The 24,105-nt window shown below is 55.4% G+C and overlaps 1 protein-coding gene across 2 annotated transcripts in view; it reads left to right on the top strand.

The window, feature by feature from the left end:
• Positions 1-324: 324 nt before the first annotated feature.
• The window catches only part of PRR5 (proline rich 5), a gene marked incomplete at its 5' end in the record, with an annotated part of 55,099 nt that continues 31,318 nt past the window's right edge, over positions 325-24,105 (top strand). Inside the window, one exon of one of the 2 annotated variants that reach the window (XM_081058375.1) lies at positions 325-424. Of the gene's footprint in view, positions 425-6,361; positions 6,892-24,105 lie in introns of those variants that run through there. The other variant, XM_081058376.1, reaches the window with a different exon arrangement.

The raw sequence follows: 24,105 nt of genomic DNA, 5'->3' as shown, positions 1-24,105 counted from the left end.
CACAGGCCGGGGCTTTGGGGGGGGCGCTCAGAGGACGTTGGAGGACCGCTGAGGGGTGGGTTACTGGCCGGAGATCTGGGAGGCCGGCGTAACCGGGGACGCCCCCTTCCTCGGTGGGCGCCGCCCACAGCCTGCGCAGTGCACCGGGGTGGGAATCCGGGGAGGGCGCCCCGGCCCCCAACTTCCAGCTCGAACGGGCCCTGCCCGCGGCGGGCCCCGGGCGGTGGGCGTGACCGAGGCCCCTCGCCGCCTCGCGCTGGTCTCCTGCAGACCCCGGGTGCCCGTGGCCGCGCCCGCGCGGGGCGCCCTGTGCCGGCCCGGGGGGCGGGGCGGGGCGGGGCGGGGCCTCTGCGTCCCCCTCCCGCGGTCCTGGGCTCCGGCTCTGCGCGGCGGCAGCGGCGGCGGCGGTGGCGCGGGTACCGAGGTGAGCGGCGGCGACGGGCCCTGGAGGCCCCACCGGGGGAGGGGACCGGGTGGGCCGGGGGCGGCACGCGCGTCCCTGCGGAAGGCCAGGGCCCAGGGCGGCGCCGGCGGAGTGGCGCGCGCGCGCGTGTGTGTGTGCGCGCGTGTGTGCGCGCGTGTGTGTGTGTGTGCGTGTGTGTGTGTGTGTGTGTGTCTGTGTCGCGCCAAATGCGGAGACCTGGGGTGGGATGAGGGTGGGCGGCCCCCTTGGGTGAGGGTCCAGCCTCTCCCACCTGGTCTCCTGGGACCTCTCCGGCTCATCCATCCTCTCCCAGTCTCTCTCCCCCCGAGTGTCTCTCTCTCTCTGTCTCTCTCTCTCTCTCCCAGTTTCTCTCTCTCTCTCTCTCTCTGTCTCTCTCAGCCTCTCTCTCCCCTCCTCCCCACTTCCTTCTCTATCTCTGAGTTTCTCTGGGTCTCTGTGGGTGGGTCTCTGCCTGACCCTGCCAGCTGCTTGTCCAGCCTCCTGGTTTCCTGATCTTCCTTCCCCCACTCTGGGCTCCCCATGGGAGCTGTCCCTCCCTTTCCATTGCCCCCCTTAATAGAGCAAACAAAGATGGTAAGGGAGGGAGACACCTCCTTTAAAAGTCCGTCCTGGCTCAGCAGTGGGGGACCCCCTCCTGTTTCTGGCCTGGGCCTCTGCCACCTTCCTGCAGGGAGCTGGCCCTGCAGAGTGTGGGAATGGGTTTGGGGCAGCCGGCACATCTGAGGTCAGAGGCCCCAGGGTTGGAGGGGGCCCCAGGCCATGAGGGGGTCTGTGCCCTCAGAGCCTGGGACACCCACACACACACATCTCTTGAGCAGTGGCACACTGGGCAGATCTGCCTGGTCAGAGGTCTGGGCCTCTAGCAAAATCAGGTCATGCACCAGCCCCTGTTCACATGAGCAGGGCCTGACGCTTTCTAAGATTTTTCCTAATGGAGCCAAGATGGGGAGAACTGGCTGGGCTACAGGAGGGTCCCTGGCCCCTGGGTCCCAGGGTGTGGTTTCAGCTCTGCTGGCTAGGCCACTTCCTGCAGGCAGCCTGCATTTCCCCATCTGGGGCATGGCAGCAGTGAGATCAGTGTGCAGCTGCCCTGAGCATCGCATGGGATGGTCATCGCTGTCCAGGTGATTGGTGACGCTCTTGGTGAGAGCACAGCTGTGCCCGAGTCCCCCGGGCTCCCAAAGGCCATCCCCTGGACTGTAACTGCAGGGGAACAGCCTCCCTCAGACCTCCTGCAGCAGGCCCTGCCCGCATGAGAACCCTTCCCGGAGGGGTAAGCTAGGCGCTCCGGGAGAGGGGTACGGGGCCCTGGTTTGTCCTCAGTCATGATAGTACTTGATGAAATGCCCGTTCCCAGGCCCCTGTCCTGACCTCTGATGGGGCACCAGGAATCTGCATTTTATACACACCTCCCCCACCCCATTCTGATGCTCCTTCAGGTGTGAGCCCCGCTGGGTGGTGGCATTGGATGACAGGACAAGGTCATATAGCTCCCTTTGGCCTATAGACAGTGGGGTGAACCCAAGAGGGGCCTATCTTAGGGACCATGGCCCTGCTGTGTGCCTGAGCAAGTCACTTCCCCTCTCTGATCTCAAGTCCCCATCAGTCAGAAAGGTTAGGGCCTCCCAAGGGGTTTTCCTGCCACATGATCTGGGATTCTGAGCCCTTTGTTTAAATTGTGTGTGTGCACTGGGGGTCCGGGGGGTCCTGTAGGAGGGGTTCTATAGAGTCAGGCCGACCTGAGTCAGCGTGCACGGCCACCACTGGCTGGCTGGGTGGCCCTGGGCAAGTCACTTTTCTGCTCTGGGGCTCAGTGTCCTCATCCCCAAGCTGGGAATCATTACCCACCCCTTCTGGGCAGCAGAGGCACAATGCCCGACCCATCACAAGCCCGCCATGAATGTGGGTATAAAAGTCTGGAGAGTGGTTGGCACTGCTTGTGTATCTGGCTGTTTTAACTGTCTGGGGATGGCGATAGTCGCATGGACTGAATTTCTCATCAGCAGGAAGAGTGGCCTGTGCAGAAACATTTTTTAGCTAATGGATTTTTGTGTTTCTAATGGACGGCTTGAAAGACCTGGTGATGGTCAAGCAGAATCGCCTGGGCAGAGTCCGGTGGGGTTCTGTGGGATCCGCCCGGGCTGCCGGGCCAGCTCTCCTGCGCAAGGCAGGTGCTGGGAGGTGGAGCCTGTGTGTCCCAGGTGACTCGCGGCACAGTCAGGAGAGCAGAAACCCAGGAGGGGCTGGGCGAGGAGAAAGCCCAGGGCCTCCCCAGGTATCCCAAGTTGTGGGTGTCCGTGGACAAAATCATCTTTCGGGACACCTGTGAGGAAACCAGAACTCTGAAGAGACGCCCATAGAGGTACAGGGAAAGTCATTCATTCATTCACTCCCTCACTCATTCACACAGGCCTTCTCAGGTTTGGCAGATGGCAAGCGGGTCCCCCGTGAGACCAATAGAAGGAGGGAGGCCACAGACACAATTTGAATGGGGAGCTACTGGGTAAGACGATGGTGTCAGTGGTCCTTGAAGTGAAACAGTACGTCTGGACATTTTGGTTTAGGGTCAGGAGGCCCAGGGGGGCCCACAGCAGTCCAGGTATTGAGGAGAACCAGCTTCCCCGGGTTGGAGTCAGGAGACACAAATCAGATCCTTGGGCTCTTGTGAAGACGAGGTTAGTGGAACAAGGAGTTGGCTTCTTGTTGACAGTAGGAACAGTAGCTTTCTGTTGCTTGTTTCTTTTAACGACACCCCTCAAAAGCAAATCTTGGTTCGGGAGCACCTGGTGGGAGGGAGACTTTGAAGTCTGTTTGTGAGTACAGTTCCAGCGACTCAGGAATCCCTAATTCTCAGGGGAGCAGCCTGGGACTGGGACCATATCTACTCAGGTCCACCGCTGTAAATCTCGGCAGCACCGTTTAGCAGCTGTGTGCCTTTGAGAAAGCTACCTAACCTCTCTGAGCATCAGTTCTCTCATTTGCAAAGTGGGGATTGGAATAAAGAGTATAGGTGATTAAGAGCAGGGGTTCTGGAGCCAGGCTGCTGGGGTTCAAATCTTGGCCCCACCTCTGACCAACTGTGTGACCTCAGCAAGTTACTAAACCTCTGCGTGCCTCAGTTTCTTCATCTATAAAGTGGTGATAATTGCAGCATGTACTGCATAGCGTTGTGAGGATTGCGTGGCTTCGTGTAAGCTGCTTAGGACAGTGCCCTCCGCTTGTGTTGTAAAGTGGGAGTGCCGTAACGTGGTGTTGCAGTGACAGCGCTGTGGTGCCGTGAGCCTGTGTTGAGGCTGGCCTGGCGTTGGCCCCGGGTTACCATCCGCATTAGTACTAATCTTAGTGTCGATACTCACTCTGAAGTCGCCAGAGCATGCAGACAGGGCCACTCAGTGCCTGGCGCGGGGAACCCTCAGCTGCGTTGGTGCCCATCTCCCCTCGTCAAGGAAGAGCAGTGGGGCCAGACGTGGAGTTCGCATCACCAAAGATCACTGAGAAAAATAGGCAGCTCATTTCAGCACAGAGTATTGTTCTTCTTGGTTCTGACTCCAAAGCCTGGGTTTACCCCTGGAAGGCAAGCACCTACTGTGTGCGAGGCCCTGTGTGAAGCCTCCCCCAGACACTGTCCCACTTGCCCCTCCCAGCCAGCTCAGGAGATCACTTCCAGGCCTGGTAACAGAATGGCAAACGGAGGCTCAGAGAGGCCAAGTGGCTGCCCAGAAATGCAGGCAGCAAGGAGCAGGTCTAGGGCTCGAACCCAGGGCCTCTGGCATGAGGTGTACACACCCATTTTCCACCCCACTGTGTTACAAGCCTGACGGTGAGGGCACAGCACCAAGACGCCTTACCATCAGGAACCACCTGCTCCACTGGCCCCTGTGGAAGTCCTGCTCATTTTCCGGAAGGTTCTTAAGCTTTTGTTTTTCTGTGCGATGAACTGGGCTGATTAAAGCAGGTCTTTTGTGGTGCCAAAGCAGCTTCTCCAGCAAAGCACTCTGCCTAGAGCCCAGAAGAGAACCCAGGAGGAGAGGACCCAGACAGGGAGGGCGGCCCCCATTCAGCACCAGAAGACGCATTCTGGTCCTGGTTCTACCACTTCATACCGCTCTGAGTCTGAGGGGTGTAATCTCTGTTCTGCAGTTTTCAAGTTTGTGAAATGGGAATTTTTATTTCTTCCTTCTTAGCTACTAAGGGTGGATAAGGTAAAGCTGTGAAATAATAATAGTCAACACCTATGCAGCCCTCTCAATGCACCTGGAAGGCATCTTAGAAGTTTACATATTTGCCCTTATTTCACCCTCCGAGGCCCTATGAGGTCACTGTATGATCCCATTGTACAGATGAGGAAGGCAAGGCACAGAGAGGTCAGGATCATGTCCCAGGTCACACAGCTGTTAAGACTTTGGGTCTGATTAAGATGTACTGAAAGCCAGCCATTGAGACCACTTCTTGCTGCCCCTGCTTGCTTATTCCAAGTGACGGGGAGCTCACTGTCTTATGAGCCCCTATAATTGTTAGTCTAGGACTTGAGTAGGTGGTGGTGACGGTCCCTGGTATAGCAGATTCAACGTGGAGAGGGAAGGCAGGGAAGCAATTCCGAGCCTGGCTTTGACCCATGGAGAGGTAGGGAATGTCACCCCAAGTTCTGCGTGACCGACAGTCGTGTCCATGTTGTCCCCCCCACAGACCAAACCTGAGGGTGAGAGGAGAAAGCTCTCAGTGGAGGAGGGCAGACAGGAGGTGTCCAATAAGCCCTTAAGTTGGACCAACCCTATTCCTAAGGAAAAATTTTAATTATAAAATGAACATATTGTAAAAAGTCTGGAAAATAGACCCCAATTTTACCTGTAGCCTCACCCCAGAACATCATCATCATTGTGTATCTTTTCTAGTGTTTTTTTCAATAAATGCATCTTGACATAGAACTGTTTTTACATGGTGTCATCACACTAAATGTAAAGGTTCATATCCTGGTGTGTTTGTTTTTTTTCACTTAATGTACTACTACAAGCACGTTCCCTGTTGCTAAATAGTCCAGCAGTTTCAAAATAACAACAGTAATTAGTTTAGTGGTGGCACAATGCCCTGTCCTATGGATGGTCCATCATTTGACTTGGACCAGCCCCCTCTCTTTGACTCCTCCACCTGGACAGCGATGTAAAAAGCTATAAAAAGCTGTTGGCCGGAGATCATGCCCTAAGGTCCAGGAGAACAGCTGGGCAGCCCCGCCAGGCTGTGTGACCTCGGGCGGGGCCCTTCCCCTCTCTGAGTATCAGGTTCCTGTTCTGCTATGAAATGGGGGTGAGAACCTCACATCACAGGGGTGCTGGGAGGAGTAAACGAGGGGATGTAATATGGAGTATCTGACACCTGGCAGGGGCTTGAAACACAGTAGCTATTATTACTGTTGTTGTTATTATTATTGATTATTATAATACAGGTCCTATCTCCCCAGTTAACTTGTGGATCCCTATAAGCCAGTCTGTATAAGTTGCTGTGTGCCACCCCAGACATGCTCCATAATATTTACTGATTTGATTCCTGATATTTGGGTCCCCTCAAATAGAATGAGTCTCTATGTAGGCACTGGACCATTTACACAATCTCATCTTGTCCCTAATGAGTGGGGATCATCAGCTCCGTTTTAGAAACAGTCTCAGAGAGGGTGATGGGCCCGCCCCGGGCCACACAGTGGAAAGGGGAGAGCCAGGAATACTCCCTGGAGGAGGTAGCAGTGGTACTGGGCCAGCAGGCTAGGACATTTGACTGGGCCAAGGAGCAGAAGGCTGGTGCTCTAGGCATGGTGAAGAGGATGGTGGGAAGTGTCCGTGGGCAGGGCCGAGCCCAGTGCCCAGCACCCAGCACAGCGCGGGGCAGAAGTGGGTGAGGCTCACGGGGCATTTGTTAAGCTGAGCCGACCTGAAGCCACAGCAGGGCGGGAATGAGCTAGCTGCCTGGGCTCCTGACCCTGCCCCATGCCCCACCCAGCCACTTCCTTCTATCCGGGCAGGAAGGGGTGCTCTGCGGGCTCCGAGGCTGCAGGCACCTTCCTGGGGACGGCTCTGTAAGCCGTGATAAAATATTTATCAGAAACACCCGCAGCTGGGCTTCCCTGAATGGGGTACAGCTGGGGCGGCTCCCCCCCCAGGCCCGCAACCTCGCCGAGTCCTGCTGAGTCATGGGGAGCCAGCCCACTGAGCCACCTGCCTGCACCCTACTCGGCCCTCTGCCCTTTGCCCACGTGGATGCCTCCTAATGTGTAAGCCATTCAGCTGCCACAGGCCAGGGCATCCAGCGAGGTTAGTGCTGAGTGTTTCAGAGCTCACCCAGCGGGAGGCTGCAGGTCTGGGCCACGGTCACAGGCAGAGGAGGCCATCGAGCCCAGGATCCCGTCGGCACCCACCCTGCAGGGTTGCACCTCCTTAGTCCTCATGACATGCAACAAGGTAGGTCCTCTTGCACCTCTCTTTCGTGGCGGGGACACAGGCTCAGAGCAAGGGCCAATGGTCCTGTCTCACAGCTGCTAGTGGCAGAGCGGAGATTTGGGGCTCATCTGTCTGACTTCTGCCCCCACCGTGCCAGGCGGGATTCTTGCCCTGAATCAGGGCCTGGGTATCTCTCCTTAAATCCATGTGGAGCTGCGACTTCAGCTTTGTCGTTTTGATTTCCAGAGTAACAGCAACAACAAAAAACAGTAGCAGATGGCGTCTTCCTACTGCCGTGGGGAATGGGAGGACGAGCAGGGGTTTCTGATTCTTTTGTTCGCTCATTCATAAAACACATTCTGGGTGCACTGGCCAGGGGCCAGCATTCTCGTCCCCAGGGACCAGTGGGGGACACTGACCCCATGTGGTGGGAGTCATGGAACCAGAGAGGGCTGGAGTCAACGCCTGGGCTCACTTACTGATTATGTACCCGCTGTGTGACCTCTGGCAGATTGCTCCGCCTCTCGGAGCCTCAGTCTCTGGTGAATTGGGGGTAAACTCTGCCTTTTCAAGTGAGGGTCACACCTGTGTCCTTGTTCTCTGTCATATCCTCACATCCGCCTGACAGGCATCGATTGGCCTTTGTAATGGGTCTGGTTTCCAGAGAAGCCCCGGCAGGCTTTGCGATTGGCTCTCCCAGGAAGTAAGCTAGTAGCCCCAGGGTCTTGGTATCTGATGGTTGAAGGTGGAGATTTTTCTAGGCTGAGTTCTGAAGGGAACCGGTCCCTGGAGCTGTGAGAGGGAGCCAGTCACACGCAAGCTATTGATGTGAACCCTGTTGATGGCCGGGTCGTCTCCACCCAAAGTTCTAGACCGGGTCCCTGTTGTCCCTCACTGCCTGACCATGCAAGCAGGTGATATTCCTGCTAACTCTGCCTTTCCTTCCTCCTCGGGGCCTCCCCTGCTGTTCCTCTGCCTGGAATTCTTCTTTCTTCTTCATCTGGGGCCTTTGGTTGGTTCTTCAAGCTCCTCCTGGAAGGTGCCCACCTCCAGGAAGCCTTCAGGGCTGCGCCGTGCCCACCCCAGACAGGGTAGTCTGGTGCCCCTCCCCCTGGAATCTTTGCTCACTTCTTTTTTTTTAATTTTATTGGGAAATATTGGGGGACAGTGTGTTTCTCCAGGGCCCATCAGCTCCAAGTCGTTGTCCTTCAATCTAGTTGTGGAGGGCGCAGCTCAGCTCCAAGTCCAGTCGCCGTTTTCAATCTTTAGTTGCAGGGGGCGCAGCCCACCATCCGATGCGGGAATTTGCACAGGTCTTTGATACAGTAGTACGACCTCCTGCTGGAATGATCTGTTCCCGGCTCTCCTCCCCTCCAGCCTGGGGCTCCAAGGGCCAGGCTTTCTCTGCTTGATTCGTCTCTGGATCCCAAGGCCGAGCTGAGGCCTGGCACAAAGTGGGACCTCGGGAGTGTCCAATGAATGAAAGCAGGAAGGAGTGAGTGATGGACATCCGGGCTAGGGCGGGGTTTTAGGAACCTGTGGTAGAGACAGGAGTAAGCCTGTACGGTGTGCTCCATGTGACCTGTCTCTGTAGACCTGGCCTCCGTTTTCCTGACCTTGAAAGACGTTCAGCATGACAGTGGGAAACCAGGATTTCTGGGGCTGACACTGCTGTGAGGGAGAGGGGTGCAGAGCCCTGGGGGTCAGGGGGCTGGCTTCCCAGCCTCAGCCTCTCCTTTGGGAGCTGTAACCACGAGCAGCTCACTCCCTCTGTCAGGCCTCACATCCATTCTGCCAACCCAGCATTGATCTGTTCACGGGAACGGGGCAGGCGGCAGGCTTGGATTCATGGGGCTATCCTGTACCGGCTGTGTCACAGCCCAGCGCAGAGAAAAGGCTGGAAGGAAATGCCCTGAGATGGGTCGCAATAACTGTCTCTGGTGGCTTGTTTCCTCTTCCAACTTTTGTGTATTTTTCAAATTTTCTAGAGTTCATTCAGTGACTTTGCGTGAGTGTTGAGAGCCTTGCGCTAAACCACGGGAGACAACTGCCAGAACGATACAGTCCCTCAGTCTGGACCCTCAGTCTGATGGGGGCGGCTGACGGGACACAGACCCATGGGTGATGGCACTGTCATAGAGGGAAGCCCAGAGGAGGCCCCTGGCCCACCCTGCGGGCTAGCAAAGGTGGCAGCTTGCTGGAGGGCGGGTTTGCGAGGGAGGCAGTTGGGCCAGGGCTAGTGAGCGCTGTGTAGCTAGACACCGGGAGGAAGGTGAGGTAGGAATAGTGAGAGACCCTGCAGGGAGAGGGCCTGGACCGGATCTTCAGTTTTGGCTTGGGGGGTTCCTGATAGAATCATAAGAGCTGCATCGCCCCCCTGAGGGCACCCACTACCCCCCTGAGGGCACCCACTGCCATGGGATAGTGGGGTGGGAGGGCAGGTACTTTGCACTAAGGAGCCCATGAGATCCTTACCCCAACCCTATAGGGCAGGTACTGCTGTGACCCCATTTTACAGAATGGGGAAATTGAGGCCACGCCATAGTGAGTGACAGAGCTGCACTTCAAATCCAGGTCTGTTAGTCCCCAGAGCCCAACTTGGCCTCTCCTGTAGCCATTGCTTGTCAGCGAGCCTCCCAGCTTCTGTTTTGGCATTTGTAGAGTGGGGGTGAGAACTTGATATCGTAGATGAAATGAGCACCTTCCTGGGACTAACTCCAAAGCTCAGCCCCCGGAGTCCTTACTGGGCTCACTGGTCTGTTGTCTGTGGTTGCAACACGGCCTGGGGCGGCCCGTCAGGGTGACAAGACAGAAGCACAGGAGGGGCCTTGGGGACAGGGCTCTAAGAAGGACAACCCACAGAAATGGGAAACGCATTTCATTTCACAAGACCAACCGGAAGGAGCCCCAAGCAGCAGCCAAAAGGAGGTCATTTCAGACACAACCCCAGGTGCAGGCCCGAGGGAGCCTTGGCAGCGGTCCTGGGGTGGTGGAGACAAAGTAGGGCAGGTCTGAGAGGAACTCAGGGTGCCCTGGGCCCCCAGTGCTGCGGTGTGAGAGGCAGGCAGGGGGCACTGAGTCACAGAGGGGGTGCGGCCAGCGCAGGTGAGGTGTCCTCTGCCTTATCTGACGGTAAGAAGAACCAGCCCAACAAAGGGAAGAGGCCTCCATGCTGCCCGTCAAGGTCGGCGACCATCACCTTGGCCTGGGTTCTGATGGGCCCTCGGCCGTAGGTGGGGGAGAGGGAAGGAGGGAGGAGGAGGAGGCCTGCCCAGACCCCAGCCAGGGTCCCACTCTTCTTCCCTGGCTCTACCAGGAGAGGGTAAGGGCCCCCTGCCCCCTGTGTGTTCTCAGGGCAAGGTATGCAGAGAAGGTGGGGTGGGCTTGTCACCCTGGATGCAGCCTGGGATACTGGGCTCTAGGCTCCACTGTGTCCAGTGTATGCCTCTGTCCCCCATTGGTAAATTGAGGCTACTCCCCTTCCTCCCCCCACATTCTGTCTGACTCCCAGAGCTGTTGTGAAGACCAAATACCGTGTTTCCCCGAAAATAAGACCGGGTCTTATATTCATTTTTGCTCCAAAAGACGCATCAGGGCTTATGTTCAGGGGATGTCATCCTGAAAAGTCATGCTAGGGCTTGTTTTCCGGTGAGGTCTTATTTTTGGGGAAACATGGTAGACACTGAGGCCGGCATCGGGTAAAAGATTTAGCCAAGGTTGTATTCAAATCCAGCACTTCACTCAGGGCCTGGCACATGTTAGGTTCTCAGGAAATACTGAATGAAAAGGAGGGAAAGTGCCAACTGCCTTTGGCACTGCCCTTGCAGCTCCTGTGTCCTCAGTGAAGGGGACTGCAAATGGCCTGCCCCACCTGGGAATATTGTGGAGATGGGTCCGGTGCATAGGGAATGTACCCCCTGTAGCCCATGGCCAGGCAGTACTGTCCTCCAAACACAGAGGTATGTGTAGTGGGGCAGGGCTTATGGAGAAGACTTTGTTAGATGAGGTCACTCTAAGTAGGGCTTTGCAGGATGAATAGGAGTTGGCCAACCAGACCAGGCCTAGGGGAAGGTTATCACAGCCAGAGTGAAGGGCAAGCATGTGGAAATGAACTGGGCTTGGCCTCCAAGGACAGCACCTTTCACTAGGGTGTTGACCTCCACTTTCATTTGTTCAGGAGACCTCAGGGAGGCACTTGTCTCCCCTTCCTCTCCCCTCAGACACCCCAGGAGCTGACAGCCTGGGCTCCCTGCAGTGGGCTGGGAGCTTACGACTCCATGCTCACCCTTTTGTCTCCTCCCTGCAGCAAAGCCCTGGAGACCTCTTCCTGTCACCTACCCCTGGAGTCAGGGGAAATGCCTGTGGGCTGAATCGGTGTGGGAGGAGCCATGCAGTTTATAGCTTCTGTGAGGTCACCTGGCAGCCTCTGCTGCCCAGGCAGAGATGTCCCACCTCTCACCTCCATCCCCACCTCATCTGTCACCCACGCTGGGAACCACAGAAAAAGAGCCCAGAACTCAGTTACTCAAAACCAGAAACTGCCAAGAAGAAGTGGAGGAGGAGCCTACCCGCCGGCTCCTGGCTCCCTCCCTGTCAGGCTGTGGCTCTGCCCAGGTCCTGTCCCTTGGGTGACTCGTGGACCCACAGGATTCCTCCCTGAGCTGTGTCCGAGTGTGGCTGACAAGTCACCCATTCATGCCCCGGGACCCCCACCCAGCCCTGGGGCACACCCCACCAGCCACTGCAGTCAGAGCAAATGAAATGGGGTTACCCTCTTCAGTAACAACCATCCGTGGCCACCAATGAAAGGTGGGGAGAGCACCAGTGTGTCTCGCCCAGATGCTCATGCCATTCACTGGGGTGGTCCTGAGCAAGGTTTCCCATCTTACAGATGGAGAGACTGAGGTTCAGAGCATGAAGCGAATGAGCAGTGGGCTGCAAGATGTGGGGTGACTGCATCAGTGCTCTTGGGTCCCCAGAGGGCCTGGATCTGAGGCCAGCCAGGCTGACCAGCCTGTAGACAAGGGTTCCCAAATTTACCTGGGGCTTTTCAGCTAAACAAGCCTCGAGGGACCCGCATCCTAGTGCTCACAGAGCCTCCTCTTCACATCCTGGAGGACTGGGGGTTCCCAGAGGCCCCTGCCTCCCATTTCACATCCACAGTCATTTCTGCCATCACCACAACTTAGTGAGGTCAGATCATCATTCCCACGTGATGTCCCCAAGTTCTCGTTTCTGGTTATGATGGACCCAGGTGGGAGACTCAAGCTGGGCAGAGCCTGGGAGCTGCCGAGGCCTGGGGTGAAGGGGAGGGGATGGGGAGCAGAGTTGGGAGTAGGGAGGTCTGAACCCCAGAAGGTGGTCTTCCTGAAACCTTTCCTTCCAAAAGCCCTTACGCACCCCAAGGCTGGCAGCATGGCGCCTGTCGTCAGCCTTCAGGGCCCCTGCCTGTGGGCCTCACGCCCTTCACATCCCTGGAGACCTGGCTCCCTCCTCCCTATGCCCTACCTCTGGCCTCCGTCCCGCTGGAATGCCCTCTCCTGGCTTCATCCCAAGGTCAGCTCATGGGGCTCTGTGGGTGGGCTTTGGGCCCGTCCCCAAGGGAGAGTCCACAGGTCTGAGCACCAACCCTGTTCTCCCCTGTGGGGGGCAGGGCTGGGGACAGCAGGTGCTTTGGGGCAAAGAGTGGATGGAGGATGCAGGCCGATGGTCTCCAGAGCCCCTCCCAGTGGACTACTGTGACATTACACCTGGACGGACGATGCTGCTAGTGGCTGAGGCCGGCGCCGCCCCTGTGGCTCTCCCTGCTGGCGCCCGCATCAGCGCTGCGGGTCAGTCGTCTTCCTGTCCTATCTGTGCCCCACCCCCTTGCTGGGCGCGGTCACCCCTCCAGGCCTGTTTGAAATGTCACTGCTGCTGGAGGTTCTTCAGAACATCCCCAAGGCAATGGGTGTCCTCCAGAGTCCTGGAAGCCTCAGTCCATTGCGTCCTCTGTCACTGCCCTCCTGTGACTCTCTGGGGAAGGGAAATGTGGCAGCCTCCAGGGACAGGCTCTGGCATGCCTGAGGTGCTAATGGTTACTAATGGCTTGATGGCAGGGGCAGGAGTGACTGTGAGTGAGGTGAGTGGCCTGTGGGGCAGAGCTGGGCTCAGATCTCAGCCCCGCCCTGCAAGCGGGCACGTCATTCCCTCCTCTGGGCCTCGCTTTCTTCATCGGTGGGGACTGACTGGTAGGGCTGCCCAGGAGGGAGGGTGGTGGGGTGCCCAGCACCCAGTAGGACCTTAGCATTTGCTGCTTTTCTCCATTCATTAGGGCAGCCCTGTTTGTGGGGACCCTGAGTGTCCTACCCCGGTGCGAAGCCTCGGTCTTCCCATCTATAAAATGGATGGCGGGGCTAGATGAACTCCAGAGGCCTTTAAGCCTGGCTCCCTGTGGGTGACAGCAGGGTGGGGCGGGGCTGGGAACAAAATCACCCAGCAGCCTCCTTTAGGAGGCCCCAACTCTTCCTTCCTCCTGCTTTTATGGTGTTGATGGAAAGGAGGGACAGGTGGCTTTTGTTAACTGCCCTTTCTTAGACACTTGTGTCAGTTCCTAAACCTAAACCAGGTTGATGGACAAGGAAAGTGTCGGAACCCTGCCACGGGTGTAAGGAGGGGGGTGTAAGGAGGGGAGCGTGGAGGAGGGCTGCAGGTCTGAGGGACGCCCAGCGCTCAGTCCGTCCACACACCTCTGGGGGAGGCTTTGTCCCAGGCTCCTTGCTCGCCTTCCCCTCCCACCCTAGGAGCTGAGTCTGATTGCTGCTGCCACCCTGCCCGGTGGGCCACCGGGGGAGATGCCCTGTGTGATGCTCTGCCGCTCTGCTGTCCCCCACCTCCCCTCCCACAGCCGCGTCAGCCCTGTCTGCAGAGCAGGAACGGCAGTGCCTGCATCAGAGGGTGCTGCAGTAGCCTGATGGTGTGTGCACATCCTTCGGACCTGTGCCTGGCTATTAGAAGATGCTTGTAATGTGATAATACCTGTGCTTGTGTTATTGCTATAATCAGTATCACCATGTAGCTGGATTTAAAAAAAAAAAACGTGTCAGGAAGTTTACCACATGTTTGAGATAATAGACCAAGTTTTGACTCTGAGCGTCCTAGCAAGAAGAGCAAAAAGGGAAAGAGGATCACTCACTGGATTCATAATGCCCTTAAGATGAAAACAGCTTTTCCTGGTAATGAGACCCAAAGGTTGATCCTCCTAGGGGGCCTCCAAGAGGGTTCCCCGTGTGGTGTGCTGAGCAGCTTTCTCAATGCTCCGTGCTTGGGCCTGACCCTGGTGTCTGCAGCAGGGTCCCCAGGCTCTCCTGGCTGCAGGGGAGAGGAAGGGGGCATCCTCAGGAGGTCTGCCAGCGGGACCCAGTGAGGCCCCAGAATCTTGAGATGACTGAAGTTTCACGTGTTACCTTCAAAATCCTTGAGGAGTTCGCCTCGGTCTGCAATAGAGCCAGGTGTGTTTTCTCTCCTCCACTCCAACTCTTTGGGTATCACAGATGCTTCATCCAGACTGGGCCTTGCTCATTTTTCAGACACACACACACACACACACACACACACACACACACACACACACATACAGTTTCCCGGAAAATAAGACTTAGCCAGACAATCAGCTCTAATGTGTCTTTTGGAGCAAAAATTAATATAAGACCCAGTCTTATTTTACTATAATATAAGACCTACTATAGTAAAATAAGACTGGGTCTTATATTTTGTTCCAAAAGACACATTAGAGCTGATTGCCTGGCCAGGTCTTATTTTCAGGGAAACATGGTGTGTGTGTATACATATATATGTATATATGTGTATATACATATATATATTTTTTAAGGACGGCGCAGCTTACAGTGTCCCATGCAGGGATTGAACTGGCAACCTTGGTGCTTTTAGCACCACGCTTTAACTAACTGAGCTAACCTGCCACCCCTTACTCGTCAGCTTTGCTGTAAGGTGGGGTCCCAGCCCTTTCAGAGAAGCCCATGAAAGCTCCACCCTTCTCCCCGACAAAAGGCACACTCATGGGCAGGCAATTTTGGAGGTTTCCAGATCCTGAAAAACTCCAGGGACTCCGAGGCCCCTGCTTGGCAGGCTCTGATCTAGGGTGATGGGGTGATATGGTGCGTATCTTCCGGACCAAGCTCGTGAATATGATTCCTGTCAGTTGGGCTCCTGTTAGGCATGGAGCGGCGGAAAGCTCCAGTTATCTTGAAGTCTATAGAGATACACTGTGCAAAGCCATGTGTGATCACTGTGACCCAGACAGGAGTGGGCTTCGGGGCCCACCACCCTCCCAGACAGGCCCAGGCACTTGAGTCCGTTGGGACTTTTACACAAACTGCAGACGCTCCCTTCTCCCAGGTCCTGTCCCCTCTCACACCTAGGTGGGTGCCCAGTGAGCTGGTACCACGGTGACTGGCTTCCTAATAGGCACGCGGCTTTATGACATCTGTGGACATGAGACTGTCGGAACCTGTACATCATTCTTATAAAAATGTGTTTGAGCCAGACAGAGGATACACCTGAAAGATCTCAGTAGACGGAGAAAAGTGCTTTCAAGAATGGCAGCTTGCAGCTTCTTTCATGCACGTGGAATTAAGGAGGGAGCTAAGGCAGATGACAGGAGAGAAAGCAAGGCGGGGATGGGATTACAGGAGAGTTCAGGAGATTCTGCGCCTTCCTGAGGGTGGTCACCCTTTAGAAGGAAGGGTCTGAAAGAGGCATTTGGAAGGGGCTTTCACCTAGATGCACAGAAACGATGGACGGGGCTGGCTTACGGCAAAGAGAAGCCTTTTACTAAAGAATTTAGATGCGTGAGGCGTGACGACCAGCCGTGACCTGCCCAGTTAGGAACTTATGATCAGATCACCCTGTGAGGTCACTTTTCCCTGTCCTCACGTCTTGTTCTAGTCTTGTTTTCTTTCATGTCTTTGATGATGTTGAGTAATTTCATTCTGCAGCCTCTTTCCAATAGTCTCTTGGCTGAAGCTCTTGAGAATTTCATCCCCACAGTTGTCGTATTTGTTCTATCTCCCTCATGGTGGCCTGTTTCCTTGTGTGATGTGTAATTTGAGATCCCGAGTTCATTTCCCACCGGGCTTTATCTGTGGAAGTCCAGGAGACCTGGCCTGTGGGCCTGCCCGCTCAGCCGGGGGCCACTTTTATGTTGTTGTTTAGGCTTTTTCCACCAAGAAGGTAATGTAATAGCAAACCTTACCCATGGGAGCATGGCCCCATGGCTACAGAGTCTCAGGAGACTTGCACGCTTTTTCTTGTCTCGAGCTCACCTACCCATTTATGGGGCATGCCGCCTCTTTAATGTAGGGGAGGGGCATGAGGACTGTTTGCAGAAGAAGGAACTAGGAGGCTCGATTCCAAGCCGGCTGCCTATGTGCTCCCAGACACAGAACTCAGGCAGACATTAATCAATGACACAGAGCATCGCTCCGGGGAACTAGACATTCCATTAGGACCAGCCCTGCAGTTACTCCCACAGCAAATTAAACATAGGTTGTGCTTTACAAGAGTTAAAAACCAACCTGCCCCTATTCTCACATCTTACTGAACTTAGAGATAAACTTACCGTTGGTCTTCTTTCCGCCTTTCCCCCATACCAGTGAATTTTCTGTCGAAGCAGAAAACATATAAACCCTAGCCCGGGATATGGAAGAGGACTCCCTTCTACTAGCGATTAGAGACTGTCACTCTGTTTGCAGAGTGGCCTTCGTTTTCTTACTTGCTCTGCTAAATAAACCTACTTTAAATTCTATATCGGCTCATGTTTGAATTCTTTCCTATGTGAAGCCAAGGACCCTCTTTTCCTGTAACACCTTGAGACCCCTGGCTTTGTGTGAACCGCCCAATTGCATCTCCCTGCGTCCTGCTTGCTCGGGGTCTTATCTCCCAACTGCTGGTTTTAACTTCTCTGTCTCAACACCCCTCTCCCTACCCTCCAAGGCTGCCATACCTTCCCTAATGCCCAGGCTTTTAGCTCACAATGTTTTCCTGGGACCACTTTTACACTAGAGTACAGTTAGTAGAATGGAACAATTAAGAATATAGACTCTGGAGGTGGCCGTTTGGCTCAGTGGTTAGAGAGCATGCTCATAACACCAAGGTCACCAGTTCGATCCCCACATGGGCCAGTGAGCTGCGCCCTCCACAGCTAGATTGAAAATAAAAAATACAGGCTCTGGAGCCGGACTGTCTGGGCTGGAATCCTGGCTCTAGCAGCACGGGATCTGGTCAGTTTCTTCATCTGTGAAATGGGAATAACAATAGTGGGGGCGGTTGTTATAAGAGTTTATTGGAACCAAACGGACGACCGTGCTGGGGAGCAGGATCTCAGATGCTCCTGAGAATAACGTTTTGCCGTTGGTTTTATGCATTTGGACTTAAGGAGGGGACCACAAGGAAGATGACATAGGGGTGGGAGAAAGCAAGGTACAGGACAGTTTAAAAGTGTTTGTGCTCCCTTGAGGGTGGATAAGCCTTCCAGGGATCTGGAAAAGAGGCATTTCCAAAGTGTGTGAACCTAGACCCACAGAAACAATGGTTCAAGGCAAAGGTAACCAGTCACTAAGAAGTACTAAGAAGCGTGTGACTACCTGCCACGACCGGCCCAGTGAGGAATTTATGATCAGATCTCCCTGTGAGGTTAGATTTCTCACAGTGCCCCGGTTTGTCCACAGCTGCAAAGGCTAGAGGGCTTGGTATATTAAGGCACGGAGACCACCATTCTGTGTATCATTGCATATTTCAAGCATTATACTGGCCTTTGGTACAATCAATATTACATAGAATATAACTGTTATGATAACATTATCTTAGTAATAATATTAATATTATCAGTCTGGCCCCTGGTGATTTTCTTCCCTTTCTTACAAGCTCAGTTACACATTTAGAAGGTCTTTGTAATGTTTCTGCCCCACATTTCTAGGAGATGTGTAGGAAGGAGCTTTCCGGTGTTGTAAATCATCCAGCCTCTTGGTCTTTGAGTGGTTAGTACAAAATGGAACACTCCCCATGGATGACGGCTTCTTCGCACCTGCAGAGCCTGTAGTTCTCTGCTAAACTGCAGGCCATCTTAGGAGTCCAGGGGAATCCAGCCCTGCTACCTGCCAGCTCTGTGACTCATCTTCCCATCTGTGCAGATCCCCACTCCCTGACCTGACACCCTCTGGGCCCGGTGTGATCTGCGAATTCCTGTCGGATTTTTGAATAATCATGCAGCCTGCTACACCAGCCCCTGGCGTCAGGGTAACCAGGCCTGGGGACAGTTTCTACACAATCTGCACCAATAGGATGGCCTCAGACTCTAAATAGCCCACTTCAGGTCAGGTCAGGTTCTGTGGCCAAATGAACCCCTTGCATTTCCAAATTGTGGAAGAGGTCTTGTGGTGGGGGAGGGAGACTGGATTCAACTCCAACAAGGACAGTGGGAGAATTCACAGCCAAGGGGCAGAGTGGGGTCCATGGGCGGGAAAATCCTAAGAGACGATGGCTGGGGTCTCGAGATTCTTGTGCGATGAAGTCAACAGAATTCTTGCTGAAGGCAGGCCAGGTGATAAGATACCAAGGGTGGGGGCTTTTCCTAAACTGCCCCAGCAAGATTCTTGCTCAAACTGAATTCTACAACAAGGAAAAGGGAGCCCAAGGTCGGGCCTCGTCCAGCAGAGGACGACAGGGAGCCTGATGAGACTTAGGTCACGAAGGCATCTTTGTCAGGGTCCACTGGGCCTCTGCAGGCAGAAGCCATGGCCCTGGGACCACCGCGTCTGATGGAGGAGGCAGGCTCAGCCCTGAGACCCTAACACACGGCACAGGGAGGACAGCCTGGGGATTGTCAGCTGAGTTGTGTCAAGAGAAGAAAGCATTGCATCGCTGGAGTGGGGGCCCCTAGGGTGGGGCCCTGGGGCCCTGGGGAAGCCTGGAACCGAGTTAGGCCAGCCGGTGACAATGGCCGTGCATGTGCCAGACCCTGTCTCAGCAGTTCACAGCTGTGAACACATTTGCAGCCTTGGGATCACCCAGGGAGAAAAGTGTCATGATTCTGTGGCGGTTCAGAGAGTCCCCCCAAGATGTGCCTCTGTGGTATGTGGATTGTTTTGAGCAAGGCTAAGGTAACTTTAGCTATGGGCTCAAGAGAAAGGTCGGCCCCTCCCTTTAGCTACCTAGAACTTGAAGTAGGAGCGTTGCTTACAAGAGATTATCAGAGGTTACCTTTTTTGGCCTACCTATATGGCAGGGCAGACTACCAATTACTGAGCACCTGCTCTTCTAATCGCCCTGTCACGCCCCTTTGAAGCCTCAAGATGCCTTTCCTCATCCCTAGCTCAGAATGTCTTATACACTCCCGTTCCCTTTTTGTCTCCGAACCTCTCGTTCATGTGGGGTCTCTGACTCTCTCACGTAAGTGGGGTTCCCATACATAGCTATGTATTCAATTGGGTTATTTTCTCTTGTTAATCTATCTCATGTGTAGTTGATTATTAGACCAGTGAAAAGAACCTCAAGGGAGAGGACAGTTTCTTTCTCCCCCCCATTCTCATTTTACAGATGAGGAAACTGAGGCACAGTTAAACGATTAAACAGCCCAGTGGTCAGCTCTGAACTGCTGCAGCCACTGTCCAACTCATGCAGTCTGCTCCCCAGCCCAGCCCCCCGTCGCCACCCTGTCGGGCCTCTTGCTGTTATGATAGTCACTGAACGAGAGGCCATTTGGAGGGAAGGGAGGAAGACGGCCTGGGCGGAGGGCAGAGTATGGGTGAAAGCCCGCAGTGGGAAGCAGACAGCAAGTCTGGAGAATAAGCGGTAGCTTTGTCTTCTCGTTGGGGGTGGGGGTGGCAGAAAGGGGCCCGGAAGGGCTGAGTGGGAGATGAAGCAGGAACAGAAGGAATGGAAGGCTGTGTCCAGACTGTGGAGAGTCTTGGACGCCAAGCTGGGAAATGTGGAGTTCGTCCTGCAGGCAGAGGGCCTCCTCTGAAGCCCCAGAGCAGGGGGTGCAGGTCACGTGTTTGGGGGCCGAGTGACTGCTAGCCCAAAGGTGCATTCCAGCTACGAGACTCAGGCCAGGAGGCTCGTCTGGGGAAGAGGTGGCAGTGGAGGAGTCCTGAGCCCTCAGGAGCGTGGGGGTCCAGAAAGGTGGGCGAGCCGTGTGGGCAGGGACCGGCCTGTGCTTGCTGGCTCAGTAGGGGCTGGGAGGACAACAAGGGACTTGTACCTGCCCAACCTTCAGGTAGGGAAGGCCACAGCCGCCTCCAGGTAGATGCCTAAATTCAGTCCACAGCCCACCTTGGGGGAAGCCAGGGACTGGAATGGGGACCCCAGCATCCACCTGGCCCTGCCCCTCCCCAGCCTGTGACCTGCAGGTGACATCAGGATCTGGGACCTCAGTGTCCACCTGAGGTGGGAGATGAGGCCGCCCAGCCTGCAGGGTTACAGTGAGGACTTGTGGGCCTGCTGGCTGGGGCAAGTATTCAGTAGGGGTCCCTCTCACCATCCCCCCAGGGGAGATGGGGCCCCCCATCCGTCCAGAGAATCTCAGCAGCAGTTTCTCCTTCATGAAGTCTATCCCTTCATGGATTCTGAACCGCGTTCTCGCAGAAGCAGGGGTTTGCAAGTGGGACGCCTTCCTGGGTGGACACCCTTCACCATGAGCAAACCCCACCTCCAGACGACCAGGCACCACCTCCTCACTGGGCAACTTGGGCTTTACTTACCAAGACAGCGAAGCAGGCCAAGTTGTGATACACTGTGTCCTACTGACCGGCTGGCCCCGAGTCTGGCTGGGCCTATGAAGTCCTGTCTCACAGGCCATTTGGAAGAAGGGCGAGGTGGTGAGTGAAAAACCACTTCCTGAGGCCCCCATCCCCAACAAGCCCTCCCCGTCACCTCAGGGTCCCCCTCCTGGGGCTTTTGCTTATCAGGCTGAGTTCTGATATCCAGAATAGTATTCCTTCTTCCGAAGGATTCTCCTAAGAAAATGGTGCTGGCCAAAAAGCTACCTTGGGGAGAATAGAAAGCTGGAAGTCAAGGCCGGTCTGTCCCACTCTGCCCTGTGTGGCCTCAGGCTACATGTCTGAGTGGGGATGGTCATGAGGGGCTGGCACAGTGGAGATGGTCATGGGGCCTGCCTCGGAGGGCTGCTGCAAATATTCAGGGCAGGACATGCGTATGGAGCGCTGGCACAGTGTGGGCAGGGGCCTGGGCTGCCATGCCTTGGGCAGAAGTCACTGCGCCCCTCCCAGTCCCCTGGAGTCTGTGTTCCTATTGGAGAAAACACGAGGAGGGGAATGAGGGTGTGTCCAGTTTGCTGAGCTCGGGGGCTAGACCTTTCCCTGTTGGGGCGTGGGGTTTTCTAGGCGTGGAGGTCAAAGCCAGAGCCTGGCGGAGAGCAGGCCCTGTTTGGGGAAAGGCGACGTACTGGTGTCTTAGCGCTGCCTGAACAAAGGCCCGCAGACTGGGTGGCTCACGACAGACGTGTATGTCTCACGGTTCTGGAGGCTGGGAGTCTAAAATCAAGGCGTCAGCAGGGCCAAGACTCCTTCCTGTCCCTTCCAGCTTCTGGTGACTGCTGGCAGTCCTCGGCACTCCTTGGCTTGTGGCTGCGTCACTGCCTCCCTCTCCACCTGGCCATCTTCCTTCTGTCTCTGTATCCGGTGGACTTCTTATAAAGACATCAGTCATTGGATTTAGGACCCGCCCTGCTCCAGTGTGATCTTATCCCAACTTGATCGCGCCTGCAGAGGCCCTATGTTGAAATAGGGTCACATTCACAGGTAGCAGAGGTCAGCACTTCAACTTGTCTTTTGGGGACACAGCTATCCACAACAGGAGAGCCACCTGGATGCCCCAGGACTCAGCCCAGCAGACTGACACTTTCTCTGTGCCCAACTCAAGTGTGTGCTGCTAGTTCAGGTAGGCAGGGTCGTTTTGTGGACAGAGGCTGGAGGGGACGGGCACCTCCAGCTCTCCCCACCGTGTACTCTGCCAGCGTTGCCTCTGTTCATGATGTCGATGAAAGACAAGACATGGCCGCTTCTGTTTCTTCAGGGCCCGCTCTGGGCTGGGTCCCTGGCAGACACCCACCGACCTCATTAATGTGGAGGATTGTCACGAGCACCGACTCTGAAGCCAGTCTACCTGAGTTTGCATCCTGACCTGGCCATGTCACCTTGGACCGGTCACTTCAGCTTTGGGACCCCCCAGCTGGCTCACCTGTAAACTGGGGTGATGGAAGTGGCTGCCTCCCTATAGGATTACTCCTTGTAGGATTGCTATGGAAATTAAGGGTGGGTGCTACTGCCTGCCTAGACTATAGTAAGCGCTCCTCAAGCATCTGTTGTGATCACTGCACCCCTTTAATCCTCACACGCATGCTGGGGGGTACCTGGTTTTAGCTCCACATTCTACGGAGGAGAACAAGGTAAAGGGAGGTGAAGAGGCTGGCAGGGGAGGTGGCCACGGGGAGCAGACACAGTTTGGGGGATTGTGAAGCCTGGAATCTCTGCCGTGCCACACTCTTTCTCTGCCCATACCCTCATTGTGCCACGGGGCACCTATTTATAGACCAGAATCAGGGTTATACAGCACATGGCTGCCCAGGAAGGGCCTTGGGAACTGGCCATTCAAGACCTCATTCCCAGATAGGAAACTGAGGCCTGGAGAGACAGTCTCGTGGATGCATTTGTGGGGTTATCATGTCTAAGACAGGGGGCCTCTGCTGATCAGAACACCCTCCCCTTCCGCAGAACTGGGGAGGGAGTGTTCTGAGAGCAGAGGACAGAGACCACCCACGTGGGGAAGGGCCCCCGATGGCGTCCCGGTGCCAATGTGCAGGGTGGGGTTCTGGTAAAGAGAAGACTTGAAGGAAGATCGCCTGTCTTCAAACCTCTAGTTTGGGAGCAGGCTGGGGAAGACCCGGAGATATTTGGAGATGTTGGTGGCAGAGCTAGGATGGGACAGTGAGCTCACCCGTGATGGCAAAGACCCTGATGTTCTTGTCTCCTGCTTTATTCCCAGCACTGAGAACAGTTCCTGGCTTACAGTAGGTGCTCAATAAACACATCTGTGATGTTTATTAAAGCACCAGGGAGGCGGGCTTTTTCTCGCCAGAAGTTCAGTATCCCAGCTCCACCACTTTCTAGCTGACAGCCTTTGAACCAACAATTTAACCCCACTTGGCCTCAGTTTTCCTGTCAGTGAAACGGGGATAGGAATAGTTGATACTGGCTCTGAGACCACTAGAGGGGACATTTTCTGGAGCAGTTTGAGAGTGGGACCCGCCAGGACCCACCCTCTTTGATGTTGGTGCCCCCACCCAGGCTTGGTACAAGGGAGTCTCTATGAGGTCCCCCCATTTATGAAACAACAGATTTCGCTTCTGATGGGCCCAGCACCCTTTCAGTCTTGAACGATGACCAGTCTTCTGGCCTTGGGGTGGTCACCGAGAACTGGTACATTGTAAAGCCCTCAGAAATGACCAGCCTAACCCCAATCGATGCTGCAGTCACCAAGGGTGATGTGGGCTCGCCTAGTGTCACAGCCCTGGCTCGGGAATCTGTCTGCCATGTGACCAGAACAGCCAGCCGTTACCGGCCCTTGGCGTGTACCCCAAGACTATGAATTATCTCGTCCCACCTCACCCCCTCGTGGGTCAGGTGTGTCACCATTCCTGTCCATCTCAGAGAAAGGATGGGATAGCTCCTTCTGCCCAGCACACTGCTAAGCCCCTCCCTGGGTATCCAGGACCCCAGGGTGCAGAGCCCCGACCCAGCCAGCAGGAAGGACGGTTCGTCAGCTTTTGGGGAGCACCAGGCCTCACCACCAGGGGGCAGAAGTGCCCCTTGGAGCCCGCAGTGCCTGGGGGTGGGCAGGGCTGAGGTCAGCGCCAGCAGGAGTGACAGAGCTGGTGGCTGTCTCTCTCCCGCTCAGCTGGCCTGGATCCAGCTTCTACTCTGCCACCTGCTGACTTTGGGCATGTACCTTGGCCTCCCTGAGCCTCAGTTTCTCTGTAACCCCTTCTTGGCAGCTCTGTTGAGGACTGGATGAGACAGTATGATTAAAGTGGTCCCCTCTCTGCCCTGCCTCTAAGCTGCTTCCCCAACCCCCTCCCCACCAGGCCCCTTGGGGGTGGACTAACTCCCGCCTCCCCCCTTCACACATGGGTTGGAGACATGGAGCTCATGAATTCCTGCA

The sequence above is a fragment of the Rhinolophus hipposideros genome, assembly GCF_964194185.1.
Source record: "Rhinolophus hipposideros genome assembly, chromosome: 9".
Lineage (NCBI taxonomy): Eukaryota > Metazoa > Chordata > Mammalia > Chiroptera > Rhinolophidae > Rhinolophus > Rhinolophus hipposideros.
This window is presented reverse-complemented; position numbering and strand designations above follow the sequence as displayed.